At 37.4% G+C, this 16,460-nt stretch overlaps 1 protein-coding gene and 1 pseudogene across 2 annotated transcripts in view; one reads left to right on the top strand and one right to left on the bottom strand.

The window, feature by feature from the left end:
- The window catches only part of CALN1 (calneuron 1), a 483,181-nt gene that overhangs the window by 232,586 nt on the left and 234,135 nt on the right, over positions 1-16,460 (bottom strand). The window lies entirely within an intron of this gene.
- On the top strand, positions 13,567-13,978 carry LOC140525078 (large ribosomal subunit protein uL29-like; annotated as a pseudogene).

Below are 16,460 nucleotides of genomic sequence, written 5' to 3'. Positions count from 1 at the left end.
GGCATATTATAAAGACGGTTTTCTTTTCCAGTACAGACTAGGTTAGATGGTCTCAGAAGTCACTCCCAATCCTGAAATTCTGTGGTCTAAGCAATTCTATTTTTTTGGTTATGTTAAATATTTATTGATTTAAAAATATTTTTAAAGTAGGTTATCACTCCATATTTAAAAAATTAGAGGGTAGAACACAACATCTAGCAAAGTTATAGCTTGCTTACACAGGATTGGCCCCCACTTTTTACTGAGTTCTATTTTCCAGAAGAAAAATGTCTATAAATCAAGGCATTCCTAGAGCCCTGTCATTCCCAAGATTCTAATATCCTCCTCCATGCCTGAAGGGCACCTCACCACCCTCTCCCAGTCAGGGATTATTACGACTTCCTGCTGGGCATGTGCTTCTATTTTCTAACGTCTACGTAAACTACAATTCTCATCTGACCCAAGACCCTTCATGCTAGTAAGCACCACAGAAATTATTCCACCCCCAGTCATGATGTTATCTGCTTACTCGAGCACAACGCTATAAATACTTGAGTAGCCCCTGAGAGCCTGTGAAAGCTAAAACAATTGGGATTGGTTAGACCATGTCCAAAAGGCATAGCCACGGATGGATCTCTTTAACACTGTGACCCTATAACCCATGGAAAACCACTACTCAAAAGTTGGCAGGTAGCTAGCCTGGACTGTGAAAAGAGCCGTGGCACTCAGGTCACATCAACTGTGTTTAAATCCCACATCTTCAACTTACTGCCTGGAGGACCCTGGGCAAGTGACATAACCTCCTCGCCGTTAGTACAAAGGAGAGAGTTGGACTAGATAGCCTCTGAGATCTCTTCTATCTCTGGATCATTGATGCTAGGATCTCAATACTTTGAAACCTGGGTAAGAAAGGTAAACATTCCAGGACAGCTACTGTACTGTAGCTAGGTGGTACTTTAGATAGAGTATCAGGTGAGAATCAGGAAGACTTCTCTTTGTGAGTTCAAATCTAGCTTCAGACGCTTACTCACTGGGTCACCCTGGGCAAGTCACTTAACCCTGTTTGCCTCAGTTTCCTCATCTGTAAAATGGGCTAGAGGAAGAAAATGGCAAGCTACTCTTTCCCAAATGGGGACACAAAGAGCCAGGCACAATTGAAAACTGACTCAACAACAAACATCCCAGAATTTCCTTGGGATCATATTCCCTTTGTGACACCAGGTTGGGATGAGCAGAATGTAAGATGACAGCAGTGTGCAATAAACACTATGCATTTTTAAAAGAGGAAGAGTCTAAAATAAATATGCACCTCCCAAGAATGTCTCCATTTCAAACTGGGCTGTCAGCAGGACAGGGTGGAATCATGCTGGAAAGTTTCAATCTCACTGAAAACTGCCAGTGTCTGAGTGCAGGCTTTGCTCCTAATGTGGGATGTTTTCATAGTTCTGATCACCAGACTTCCTCATGAAATGCACTAAGGAAACCTAAATGTTCTAGGCTCACAATCAGATGCCAAAGAGAGACATATGTAGAATCCATTTCCTATAAAAAAAAATGTCTATTTAAAAAATAAAAATCCAAACAGAAAGGTTGATACAAACCACACTTGGGAATTTCTGGAATAAAATTTAACCAGCTCTCATCATCAGGACTTCTTGGGGAGCTGTTTTCTTCACCCTCCTTTCCCCAGCTCTTCTCCCCTCCTCTCCTCCCTCCCTCCCTTCAATGAATGCTCAAACCTTTTCATCTGTAGTTTTCGCTGTCAGGCAAAATTTTCCTGATGATGATAACTAACATATATAAAGATTTATATTTATACAAATGTTTATTGATTGACTGATATAGCATTTTAAGATTTGCAAAGTGCCTTACATAAAGAGTACCCTCTCTCAAGTCAACAATCGTTTATTAAATGTCCATTGTGTGCCAGGTGCCATGTTAAATGCTGGAGACACAAAGAAAGGTAAAAAATCATCCTTGTTCTTGAGGAGCTCACAGTCTAAAGGAGGCAAAGGGGTGAGGAGGAACATGCAGCCAACTACCTGTGGTTTGTCATTTCCTTCTCCGATTCATTTTGGAGATGAGGAAACTGAGGCAGATAGGGTTAAATGACTTGTCCAGGATCACATAGCTAAGGCTGGATTTGAACTCAGGTCTTCCTGACTCCAGATCCTGCTCTCTATCCACTGTGCCACCTAGCTGCCCTAACCAACTATCTATATGCAAGATAAACTGAAGATCACCATGGAGGGAAGGCACTAGAATTAAGGGGGATTGGAAAAGACTTCCTGGAGAAGGTGAAGTTTAACTGTAACCTGAAGGAATCTAGAGAGGCCAAGAGATAGAGGTAAGCACAGAGAGAAATCCAGTCATTGGAAACCATAAAAAATGCACAGTCAGGAGATGGAGTGCCTTGTTCAAGAAGGAAAGGCAAGGAGGCTGGTGTTGCTAGATCACTTGGAGGAAAGAATGATGCAAGAAGACTCTCTGATACTACTTCAGTATTTGAATTCATAGGCTTGGTTCCCAATCAACAGATGAATCCTTCTCTCAGGATTCTAGAGGTTAGGGTTCTTAATACTGTCACTACCAACGAGATTCCCATCAATTACCAGCCAAACAATTAGAGTTTAGGAAAAATATTTACTAGGTTGATATACCATGGAGAACTCACACAGGGCAATTATGGTGGCCAAAAGAAGAGATACAAGGACATTCTCAAGGTCTCTTTTAAGAACTTTGGAATTGATTGTGTGACATGGGAGATACTGGTACAGGACCACTCAACATGACGTGCCCACATCAGAACAGAGCAGAATTGAAATAGCTCAGAAAAAGCACAAGATGTGAAAATTTAGAGTATCCACCCCACCCAAATGTTCACATGGCGTATTTGTGTCTGACCTATGGGAAAGCATTCCAAGTTGATATTGGTCTGGTCTGCCACAGCCAGACACACTGCAACTTAACTCTAGCATAGTGATGTCATTTTGTTCCTCTTCAAGAACAAAGGACAACAACCACTAGAATGGTCAGATGTTACAAAAATAACGCCTCTGAATTGGAGGTATATAAGGCTAGTTAGATGGTAATATAAAGTATCAGGTTTGGAATCAGGAAAACTCATCCTTGTGAGTTCAAATCTGACCTCAGGCACTTATTAGTTTGGTGACCCTGGTCAAGTCACTTATCCCTGTTTGCCTCAGTTTCTTCATCTAAAATAAGATGGAGAAGGAAATGGCAAACTACTCCAGTATCTTTGCCAAAAAAAAAAACCAAATGGGATCATGAAGAGTTAGAAATGACTCAACAAAAACAAAAATCTTCTTACACATAAAGGTCCCTTGGGAGAATGGACTCAAACTTTGAGTAAAATGGTAAGGACACACATAGGTTGAAAACAGTGGCAAATAAGTAATAGATTTCCTGATTACTCTTAAGTATGGCTTTCTCCTGGTTCCCAAAGGTCAATGCCTTTGTATAAGCCACAGCTGACACTTCTCTACACTCATGAAGTAACACTCCCAGAAGCTACCTTTCCTTTGCATGTCCATTATTTCCTCTATGGGTATGACATATATCCCAACAGATAATAGGCATTACATCAATAAATATGAGAAATGCCTGTTAAGTGATTAACATTAGAGAATATTGAGGTGAGAATATATTGCATTTATTTTATACTTCACTTGATATCAATATAGGTTATTGAACGTAGGTCTGTAGTCTTATCTCTTATGTATGAATTAACATAATGCTGAATTTAAGGAGAGGCTTCAAAGATACATTTTATTTTGTTGAGTCAAATACTTTTTCAATAATAAATGAAAAATGGAGAGAAGTTAGAACTCAAAGTTTTAAAAATGAATGTTAAAAAGTTTTTATATGTAACTTGGAAATAAGACATACAGACAATGGGGTACAGAAATCTATCTTGCCCTACAAGAAAAGAGAGCAGATGGGGATAAGAGAGGGGAAGGATGTGATGGAAGAGAGGGTAGATTGGGAGAAGGGGTAATTGGAATGCATGCTGTCTTGGGATGGGGGGAGGGGACAGATGAGGAGAAATTTGAAACTCAAAATCTTTTGGAAGTGAATATTGAAAACTAAAAATAAATTAATTTTAAAAATATTAAGGCAAAAAAAATAACAATGAATGACAATCAAACAAAAAAGTAGACCTAATAGGAGCTTTTATTCTTCATACTTTTCTATTGTATGATCATAAGGATGTGATCTATTGAAGAAAAACATCTATGAAACTCTCTCATTATGATCTTCTCATGCTTTCAAGGTTGTCCTTTATTATATAGGTATGTATATATATGCATATATACATACACAAAATTGTATATATATACATATATATGTAGGCCATTATCATAACAACTTTAGAGAAGCGAGAGAGTTGAGATATGAGTCAGTAACATCAGTGACATCTCAGTCACCATTTCTGGTTCCAAGAATCATTGGTGATGTTTCCATTTGTTTGGAATGCTCCCCTCTTTTAACTATGAGAGTCTTTAAAAACTGGAATGCCTCTAGAACAGACTTCATCTGTACATATTTGACCAAGTCCAGAGGCTTTCCCTCCTCTGTGCCGCCTCTGCTAAACTTTCATAGAGTATATCAGGTTGAGGTAGTTGGATTCCAAAAATGCCAGGTCTACTACCGTTATGAATGCAAATATACTATTACAAAAAATACATAGCTAGATAACACAACGAGCTCCCATTTCTCTGAGGCTTTATGGTTTACTAAGTGTTTTCCTCACATTAATCCTGTGAGGTTAGCAGAATGAGAGAGGAGCTGTCCCCACTGAGGAAATGGAGTTTTGGAGAGAAGAAATGATTTGTCTATGGCCACAGAGCAAGGAAGCGCCAGACCTGGGATTCAAACCCACATCTAATCTGATTCTAAGTTTCATGCACATCCTGTGAAAACACACTGGTCCTATTGTAAACACAGTGTCTTCTCATTTTATCTCTTATTCTAATTTGATGCTTATTTTGACCTTTGTTCCAGTCACTGTATGATCTAATTTTACATATGCCACATACATTTATATACACATACAATATTTCTGTGTGTGTGGATGTATGTGTGTGTGTGTGTGTGAGAGAGAGAGAGAGAGAGAGAGAGAGAGAGATAAGTGAAAGATAGAGAGAGAGAGGTGAGAGAGAGAGCGAGAGGAGAGAGAGAGAGGTAAAAGAGAGAGAGAGAGAGATAGCTGAGAGAGAGATAGGTGAGAGAGAGAAAGAGAGAGAGATAGCTGAGAGAGAGATAAGTGAAAGAGAGAGAGGTGAGAGAGAGAGCGAGAGGAGAGAGAGAGAGAGGTAAAAGAGAGAGAGAGAGATAGCTGAGAGAGAGAGATAGCTGAGAGAGAGAGGTGAGAGAGAGAGACAGCTGAGAGAGAGAGATAGCTGAGAGAGAGAGATAGGTGAGAGAGAGATAGGTGAGAGAGAGAGAGATAGGTGAGAGAGAGAGAGAAAGAAAGAGAGAGAGATAGCTGAGAGAGAGATAAGTGAAAGAGAGAGAGAGAGGTGAGAGAGCGAGAGGAGAGAGAGAGAGAGAGAGAGAGAGAGAGAGAGAGAGAGAGAGAGAGAGAGAGATGAGAGAGAGAGAGAGAGGAGAGAGAGGTGATGTAAGCAATGGGCTTGGGAGCCAGGAAAAACTGAGTTTAAAACCTGCTTTAGACACATAAAAGTTGCATGACCCTGAACAAGTCACTTAGCTTGTCTCATCTTTAGTTTCCTCATCTGCAAAATGGGGATAACAATAGACAGCACTTATTTATAGGGTTATTGTGATGATCAAGTTAGGTAATATGTAATGAATGCACTTTACAAACCTCAAAGAACTACGTAAAAGCTAGCTATTATATTATATACTTTTATGTACTACTATGTATTGTATTATATTATTATTATTCCAGTTTTCAGTAGCTGAGGAGAAGGAACAAGAAAGGCAGATTATTGAGCAGGGGGCAGGTTTGGGAATTGTCATTTGTGAGCACCTGAATAATGGGAAAGGAACTGAGAGACAGTGTTTTTGTTGATCTCGTTAATTACCAATACCAGGAAAGGAGGAAAACAAAGCCAGAATAGGTGTCATGAACTGGGAGGACAAAGCAGCATTGAGGTACCACAGGACACTTTAAAGGTGAAGTGTGGCTGTATGAGGAATGATGAGGTCAGAGAAATGTAAGCACAGGAGATTGTGATTAGAGAGGAGGATTTTCAAGACCTTTGAGGGAGAAGGGGTTGAGGTGACAGAGAGGTCTAAGGTGTGGTTGAGATGGAGTGGAAATGGGTTCCTTGGGTGCTAAGCAGGTTGATGGAGGATCATAGGCTCATAGCTCTTGAGCTATAATCTAAGGCTGTGACAGAAGCTCAGAGGCCAGCTAATCCAACCCTCTCATTTTATAGATGAAGAAGTAACAACCAAGAAGAAGTGACTTTCTCAAGATCACACATACAATAGGAATCAATTAGGTTAGAAGGCTTGGATGGCTTGAGAGTTCTAAGAAGCATGCAAGACTGAAGGAGGGAATGAAACCTAAAACTTACTTCTAATTCTAATTTTAAGCTTTAAGAACCCAATTCTAATGACTGGCAAACTATTTCTCTTTTTTAAATAATGTTTTGGTAACAAAATCTGAATGGATCATGAAATAACCCTTTGTGACAATTCTTGCATTCCTCCCTACAAAGGAATCAACCAATCAGTAACTTTTAGCTGAGCAACAGACCTCAGCTAAAACCTCCCTGAGGACAGGAACCCTGTCTTGTTTTATCTTTGAATCTCCGGTGTCTAGAAGAGCAAATATAATAAGTGGTATCTTAGGCACTTAGTAAATGTTTATTAGATTAAAGTAGATACCAGACTTGCAAATTCACAGACACAATCCCTGGCCATAAGGAAGTTCTAGCTGAACTCGGGAGACAAGATCAACAGGCAAAAAATTGGCAAATAAAATAATAATTCACACAAAAAAGACTTGGGAGTTTGGGGGTTTATCACAATTTCAATATGAACCAGAAGGGTAATCCCATGGCTGCTAAAAAATAAACGGCTACAATCAAAAGGCATATTAATAGAAATATAACATTAAGGCAACAGCAACCTTGCTTTTCATAACCTGCTACTTAGACCACATCGAGAGGGTTGTGTGCATTTCTAGGGACCACACTTCCAGAGGGATATTGACAAGCTGAAGGAACATCCAAAAGATATTGATCAGGGTATTGAAAGGGCCATCTTAAAGGAAGAGTTGAGGAAAAGGAAGAATGTTTAGCATGGGAAAACAAGCACAGGGATAATGTGATAACCTGGCTTCAAAATGGGATGGATGGTCATCAGTAGGAGAGAATAGACCTTCTGCCTAGTTTTAGATGACAAAATTAAAACCAAAGATCAAAAGGGAGATTTCTACTTAATAATGGAAGAATTTTCCCTCAAAAAAGTTGCAGCTATTGACATTTTTCATTTTTATATCACCTTCATTTCCAAATATGTTCTTCCCACTCTCCTCCCCAGAGAATCATCCTTTATAACAAAAATAAATAATAAATGAACAAACAAATAAATGGGGAGAAAAGAAGTTCAGTTAAACTAAACAATATATCAACCAAGCTGATGTTTATGCAACGTAAAGAAGGACTTTCTGAAATTAGAGTTATTCAATAATGAAATAGGCTACCCTGCAAAGGCAATTCCTACAAATGGAAGTATTCAGGAAGAGGCTGAATGATCATCCATGTGCAATGTTGTAGAAAAGATTCCTGAATTTAGTGGAAGTTTGCACTTTATGACCTCTGAGGTCCCTTCCAACCCTTCAGATTATGACTCATTTACATATAACATCATTATATAATTATATAATAAAGGATTAATTGAGTGGTACAAGAATGTTTAAAATAAGTTAAAGAAGGGAAGGAATCGATCACCCATCATCTATTAAGATCCTCCAAGGCTGGGGTGCTCACCTCCAGAGAACCCACTAAAGTTGGCATGTTCACTCAGAAGATGCCATAGCAAGAATCACCCAATCGAGAAATTTTTCTCTATTCGTAGCAATTTTAACCTGAAATGGTATGGAGGAGGACATCAGGGTTTGACCCTTCATGGATTCCAGCTGCCTCATCTCACCCCAAGCCTCTTCTACCTTTCTTCTGTAAGTCTTCACTAATTATTTTAGTAAAACGCTTGTCACATTTGAGGAAATTAACTTCTCCATCAAGAACAATTTGATCAGTCAACCAAAAAAACATAAATTAAAACGTGTGGGAAGGACAGATGAAGGTGGAATGCTTCTGAGGAATTTAATACTAATATATGATTCTCCTTTTCTTTGTTCTAGAGGAAAATGTGGAATATTGGAAGAAAGTCTTTTCTTTCATCTAATCTCCTCAGTCAATTGACAACAGATAACATGTTACATACAAAAGAATACTGGAATTATCACATAAAACAGTTTCATGTTCATCCTGTCACCAGAAATTGTTATTTGAAAAAGAGGAATGGGCTTCCAGTTGGGAATGTTGGATCCTAGAAACTTAAAATTTCAGACCTGAAAGGATCTCTAGTGTCCAATTTCTGCACAAATCATATATGCCTTTTATCACCCTCTTGAGACATAGCCTCAGATTCTGCTTGGAACTTCAAAGATGGAGACCTTACCACTCCCCAAGGCAGACCGTTCTATCTCTGAACTAACAGAAGTCTGGATCTCAGTAACTTCTACTCATTAGCTTTATTCCCTTCTGTCTGGGTGTCTGACTTTGCCACCATAACTTAGCTATCTTCTCACCCTAGAATTCTTCTGCCATGTGTGTCCCCTTTTGCATTGGGGAGTTCCTTCCAGGGCCCTCAGTGAGTCATCTTTCATTCTCCTCTTAGCTATCACTCTGAGTCGGTTTTCTTTGCCCCATGCCCCCCATCTCCTTATTCTGCTTTTCAGTTCCTTTTTATGTGTTGTCTTCCCTCATTAGAACCTCAAGAGTAAGGATTCTTTTTGCTTCCATTTGTATCCCCAGAGCTTAGGACAGTGCCTGGCACATAGGAAATAATAATGCTTACTTGTTGCTTTCAACTTACCTTAGTTCTAACACTACCCTCTAGGGCCAACTAGACACATTGAATCTCTCTTCCATATGATACTCTTTCCAATATCTGGAGACAGCAATCATGGCCCCTTAAACCTTCTCTTGCCATACTAAATATATCAAGCTCCTTCTATTTATTCTTCTATAACATAATTTTCTGTCCCCTCACCATCCTGTTCACTTACTTCCCTCTATAATTGTCTAGGTTGTCAATTTCCCTTCTAAAATGTGGTAGCCAGAGGTGGACATAATATTCCAGGTATGATCTGCATTCTCAGTTACTTCCTTTCCCTGTATATGTATATATGCATGTATATATACATATATATGTATATATATATATACATATATATATCTTCTATATGTCCTTTGAAAATCTGAGTTCATCACTAAGCTTTCTGGGAAGGCATGTTGATTTCTTTAGACCCCCTCTCCCTTTGTTTCTCATTGGTATCCATTGTCACTGCACAACTGGGAGTTTTGTCCTTGAGTGCTTGCCATTTATATGAGGAGCAACAGTTACCCTCATGAAGACAAGGCTAGTTTTCCCCCAAAAGGCAATGAAATTGTCCTCAAGACTTAATTGGTTTGGGGGAACTAAAGCTGGAATCATTCCTTTTTTCCATATTGCTTAAATATAAAAGTCCAACTCATAAGGAGTCACCAGCTTCTCAGACTTGACACATACTATTGACTGGACATATCACCTTGGCAAAGACTAAGTCAGAGGAGCTGTTCCCCAACGAATCAATGCTGTATACTTGCTGAATAGCCTTTTGATGGTATTGTTTAGTGAAGTCCCTTTTGTTAAATGTTAGATGGCCTACCAATAACTCATTTTGTTCCATTACTGAGCCTGAGGCACCAGACTGGTCTGAGTCAGACCTGGCCCAGAACACCATCCCTATTCAGCCAAATTCCCTTTTGGAGTCACACTACTTAGCTGAGATTTTAAATTAAGTAAAATGAAAGACTAAAAAACACTCTAAAAGCCAAGACTCTGGTGCTGGCTCAGCCAATTTCTAGTTTTGTGACTTTGGGCAAGTCCCTTAGTTTCTTGGCCTTTCGATTTTTGTCCCCCGTACAATGAGGAGGTTGGAATGGATGATCTCTAAGCTAACTTTTAACACTCACATTCTATGTTTCTGAGATTCAGTTATTATTATTTCATTCTCATATTCATGGCCAATGGAATACAGATAGAAATAGTCCTAAGGTAAGTTGCTGTCCTACTATTATTATTTTCTTCTTAATGTTTGGCAAACTATTGTAGAGATGAATGAAATAATAGATTTGGAGTTTTGCAATTGAAATGTTTAAAAAGTCAGTTATTCTTCTGTAGACTCAATGAAACCATTTGTGGGGCAACTGAAGTAGCACACAGGATGGTGGTGACGATTTACAGATGTGTCATCTTACTATACTTCACATTATTGTGCTTTTTACAAAAAATTAAAAGGTTGTGGCAACATTGAGCAACTCTATCAATGCTATTTTAGCAATAGCATGCATGCACATCATGTCTCTGTATTACATTTTGGTAATTCTCACAATATTTCAAACTTTTTCATTATTCTTACACCTGTTATGGCGATCTTTGATCAGGGATATTATTATTGTAATTGTTTGGGAGTGTCACAAACCATAACTACGTATGACTATGAATTTGATCAATAAATGATGTGTGTTTTGGATTTTCCAACAATCCATCATTCCCCATTTCTCTCCCTCTCCTAGGCCTCCCTTTTCCCTGAGAAACAACAATATTGAAATTAGTCCAATTAATAACCCTACAATGACCTCTAAGTGTTCAACTGAAAGGAAGAGTCAATCAATTCAGTGAATTTCCTTATCTTATTTTAAGAAACTGCAACAGTCACCTTGACCTTCAGCAACCACCACCTGATCAGTCAGAAGCCATTAACATTGTGGCAAGACCCTCCTCCAGGAAAAAGATTTTGACTCACTGAAGGCTCTGATGATGGTTAGCATTTTCTAGAAATAGAGTATTTTTTAGTTAAAGTATGTACATTTTTAGACATAAACTATTTCACATTTAATAGTCTACAATATAGTGTGAGCATAACTTTTATATGCAACAGGAAATCAAAAAATTTGTGACTCACTTTATTGTGATTATCTGGAACCAAAGCTGCAATATCTCTGAGGGATGCCTGTACCTTGCTACTACTACTTATGATCTTTTGATTTATTCCATCATATTAAGAGCTTTTTGTTCCATATAGCCTGAAGGTTTGGAGTATTTAGCAGGGCTATATCCATTTAAAAATGTTCTTTCAGTCAATGTTATGTTTAAGCGATCATGTATGACAGTTTCCTTTAAAATACCATCATTTCCATATAGTTTACTGAATTCTTAAGCATATTTGGCAGGGAGGGGTACTGTTACTATCATGATAATGATGATTCTGATGATGACTGCCAACAGTGGCCTAAGGGATACACAATGAAAAAATTTACTTCTCTTCCTGATGTCAAGCTTCAAGGTCTAGTATTCTGATTGCTCTTAGGAGACATTTATGGCTCTGTCATCAATAAATTTGTGTGTGCTGTTTTTTTAACCCAGATATATTTCTTGCTTATACTATCTTTTGGAATAATAACAATAATAATACCTAATGTTTATAAAATGCTTTAAAGTTTATAAAGTAAAATGTGAAGAAAAATTTTACTGGCTCTAAGGTCAGCTTTTTATCTACTATGCTTCATTACCTTTTCAATATTCTAATGACTATTGGTGCAAAAATTTTAAAGAACATTGTAACAAAAAGACTACAGCAATATATTTTTAATTATACACAATGGCCAGGTTGGGTTTATACCAGACACAAGGATAGCTTAATATTGGAAATATTAATTAATCACTTGAAAAAATAACATACCTATATGATTATATCAATCTGAGGGGGGGGAAGCCTTTGCTATATTCACATGCTTAAAAACCTAAAAAGCATAGGCATAAAAAGCCCATGTGAATATAATACAAATACTACATGTGCATATATTTATACATCTATAATACAGAAACTTATATAATATACATATATACATTTCATGTGCATGTATGTGCATATGTATGCACATATACACACATATATGTGTATGTGTGTCCAAAACTATCATTAGTTGCAATAGGAAAATGATAGAAGCTTTCTCAATAAGTCATGGAGTAAAGGAAGCATCTATCCTCTCTCCACTTTTATTTGAAATTGATTAAAAGTGCTAATGAAAGCAATAAGATAAGAGAAAGAAATTAAGGGCATACATATTTGCAGAAAGGAGATAGGATTATTTTAATCTGAATCTAAACGATTAACTTAGAAAACCACAGAGAATCAGCAAAGAAATTGAGTCAGTTAATAACTTCATTAACTGGAAGGATACAAAATATCCAAAAATTATCAGCACCTCTTGAGAGCACTAACAAAATACAAGAGAGTTTTTTTTAAGGAAAGGAAATAAAAAAGGGAATCCCATTTGAAGTAAGTGTGAAATGCACAAAGTATCTGGGATTTAATCTACTAAGACACATTTCAATACAATTACAAAACACACTTTAAAGGAATTAAGAATGAACTCAATTCTTGGAATGGTATTTGCTATAGATGACTAAGTCGCATCATTATAATAAAAATGATACTACCAAAATCAATTTACAGGTTTGGCATTATACTGAGGAAACTAGCAAGGGAGTACTTTATAGAGTTAAACAAAACAGAAGTAGGATTCATTTGGAGGAGTAAAAGATCTAAATTCTCAAGGGAAATAAGAAAGAAAATGAGAATAAAAATGGAATAATACTTCTGAAACTCAAATTAAGTTATAAAAAATATCATCATAAAATGTTCATTTGTTTAAAAATAGAAAAGCAGATCCATAAAATAGACTAGAGCAAGAATGAGAAATCCAGTTTGACAAACACAAGAATATAAACTACTTTCCTATTAGGATTAGGATTTCTTATTTCACAAGAACTATTAAGAAAACTAGAAACCTGTTTGACTGAAAATAGGTTTGAACTAGCATTTTTCCATCACATAATGCAAAAAAGTGACAAATGCATATTAAACTTAAATATAAAATGTTACATAATAAAAAAAATGGAGTCAAAAGGAAGTATCATTTTAGGGGGAGAATTTTTGACCAAACCAGAAATCTAGATCATAAAAAACATAATGGATAATTTTGATTATATGACATTGAAATGCTTTTGTACTAATAAAATCAATACCACTATGATAAGGAGGGAAGCTGTCAACTAGAAAAAGATCTTTGCATCAAATTTCCCTGATAAGGATCTGACATTCAAAACACATAAGGAATTAACATATGCAGTCAAAAACCATTTCTTATTAGATATGTAGTCAAATATTATGAATAAAGCACTCAAAAGAACTGCAAATTATTGCCTTAAGAAACATTGCTGCCCCTTCCCTCTTTCTCCTTCAAGCCGGTGGCTGTGCGTCTGAGCTGAGATCATGGCAAAAATCAAGGCCAGGGATCTTTGTGGGAAGAAGAAGGAGGAGCTATTCAAACAGTTAAATGATTTAAAGGTAGAACTTTCCCAATTGACTCTGGCCAAGGTCACTGGAGGAGCAGCATCCAAGTTATCTAAGATCCGAGTAGTCCGAAAATCTATTGCCTGAGTCCTGACTGTCATCAACCAGATAAAGAAAGAGAACCTCAGAAAATTCTATAAGGGCAAGAAATACAAGCCCCTGGACCTTCAGCCCAAGAAGACCTGTGCCATGCGCCGCAGGCTTAATAAGCACGAGGAAAGCCTGAAGACCAAAAAACAGCAGAGGAAGGAACGCCTGTACCCTTTCTGGAAATTTGCTGTTAAGGCATAATTTGTTAAGGTTCTCAATAAAAAGCCAAATAGTTGTAAAAAAAAAAAAGAAAAGAAAAGAAAAGAAACATTGCTTTGTATTACTACTTTTAAAAAATGCAAATTTAAACAACTCTGAGATTTTGCCATACATAGCAAAGAGGTAAAGATAACAAAACAGAAAATGTTGGAGGTGTTTCAGGAAAACAAGCATACTAACACATTCTTGGTGGAGCTGTAAATGATCCAACCATTTTGGAAAGCAAATTGGAATTATGATATAAAAGGTAACTAAAATATCTATTGCATTTGCCCCTGAAATTCTCAATGCTAGGAATATGTTACAGTTAAATTAATGACAGACAAAAGGCTATCATATATGTATATATGTATACATATATGTGTGTAGGTGCATGCATACACATATACTGTGCATTATACATGCACCAATATATTAAATGCAGCACTTTGATGCTAACAAAGAAATGGAAACAAAGTAGGTACCTATCAGTTGGAGAAAGGTTAAAAAACATTGTGACACATAGACATGATAGAATATTGGTATACCAAGAAGAATTTCAAGAAGCTCTGGGGGTCTTAGATGAACTGGTGCAATTAAATAGGCAGAACCAGAAAAATCAATGTCTACAATGACTACAATAGAATAAATGGAAAGATCTACCTCATACAAAAAACATTAAATGCTTTATAATTATGGTAGCAAGCCTGATCTCAGAGAAGAATAAGAAAATATACCTCTTTCCCTTCTTTGCTGAAGTGGAGAACTAAGGGTGGGGTCATTGAATATATTATTAACTAGGTAGTATTTTGTTTGGTTTTGGTATATTCTTTTCTCTTCATTTTTGACTCTGTTGTAAGGCGTGAATCTCTGTGTAGGAAATGGTAGAGAAAAGTATTTAAAAACAAATGTAAAATCAAAAGGGAAGAAAGGAAGGAAAGTAAGAGGGAATGAAGGAAGGAATGAGGGAAAGAAGGAGCGAAGGAAGGAAGGAAAAGAACGGAGATAGGAATTCAATTGACAAAGAAGAAAGGGGCCTAGAGGCAGGAAAATACAGAGCATATAGCAAAAATGATGGGTAGCACAGTTTGACTAGAGCAGAGAATATGTGGAAGGGAGTAATATGACATCATCTAGAAAGATGGAGGAACCAGATGGTGGAGGGCCTTGACTATGAAGCCAAGGAAGTTGAATTTTACTCAGTACACAATGAGGTGTCACTAAAGGCATCATGTCCAAATTTGTGCATAAGTGAGATTAGTCTACTAGTGGCATGAATGTCTTGGAGGGAGCAGACAGAAACAGAAAGGCCAATGATGAGGTATTGTAATAATACAGGAATGTGAAAACACCATCTCTACTAAAATGGCAGCAATAGAAAGGAGAAGATGAATGTGAGAGGCTCAGCAGAGGTCAAGTTGATAGACTTGGTCCCATCCAAATGGATATTACAGTAAAAGAGAAAAAAGGATGAAAGATAACACCAAGTTTTAGAGCATGGGAGGCTAGGAAATAGTAGTGCCACAGGGAGAAATATTGATGTCAGAAGAAATAATAGATTTTGAGAGAAAGAAAATGAGTTTGGTTTTCAGCTTGTTAAGCTCAAATACATGCAAATGGAAAGGTCCTATGGGCCGCTGGACAATTGGGTCTGAAGCTAGATGGAGAAAGCAGAGTTGGAGATACAGATTTATAAGCTGTTTCCATAGAAGTGACAGTTGAAACCATGGGCATGAATGAGATTGGCAAAGTACAGAGGGAGAAGAAAAAGCCCAGAAAGGCAGAAACTTAAGGGTAGGGAAGCAGATGTCTCCATGAAGGAGACCAAGAGGAGGTTAAAGAAAGAAGAGGAAAACCAGGAGCATGTGGTGTTTCCACAGCCAAACAAACAGGAAGAAAATATCCAGAAGGTGGAATGGTTGGTTCTGTAAAGTGCTGCAGAGAAGCCAAGAAGAGGATTTCAAAAAAAAAAAGGTCATTGAATTTTGTGAACTTTAAGGAAGCAGTTTCAAAGTCAGAGGGGGGATGGAAGATGTAACTTCCTCATTGTAGCCAACTTTTTCATAAAGTTTGGCCATGAAGGGTAGAAAGGGTGTTGGACAGTATCTATATAAGATCAAAGGGTCCAATGAAGGACTTTTTTCTTTAATATTGAGGAAAGTTGTACCTGTTTCAAGCAGGCTTTTCATTGTTCCTCAAACAAATTTTCATTTCTGATGGAAAAAAATAGAGATCCCAAGAGATTTAATTGGTTTACCTTCCCATATCTCACCACCCACACTACTTTTGGAATTCATTGACCCTGTCTTTTGTGCCTTCCTTCCCCAAGTTACTCATCATTGGGAGTTCTCATTATCCTGCAGGATTGAAGTTACCTGGTGCTCACATCTTATCAGTTTCTCTTTCACTCTGATTGGACCTTCCATTTTATTTTGAATCAAGCTTGTTTGTGACTGGAAGGCAGGGCCATGAACCTCTGTTTAAGGAGCAAATCAACACAGTTTAT

The sequence above is a fragment of the Notamacropus eugenii genome, chromosome 2 (genome assembly GCF_028372415.1).
Source record: "Notamacropus eugenii isolate mMacEug1 chromosome 2, mMacEug1.pri_v2, whole genome shotgun sequence".
Taxonomy (NCBI): Eukaryota; Metazoa; Chordata; class Mammalia; order Diprotodontia; family Macropodidae; genus Notamacropus; species Notamacropus eugenii.
The sequence above is the reverse complement of the archived record's forward strand: the minus strand, read 5'-3'. Positions and strand labels throughout refer to the sequence as shown.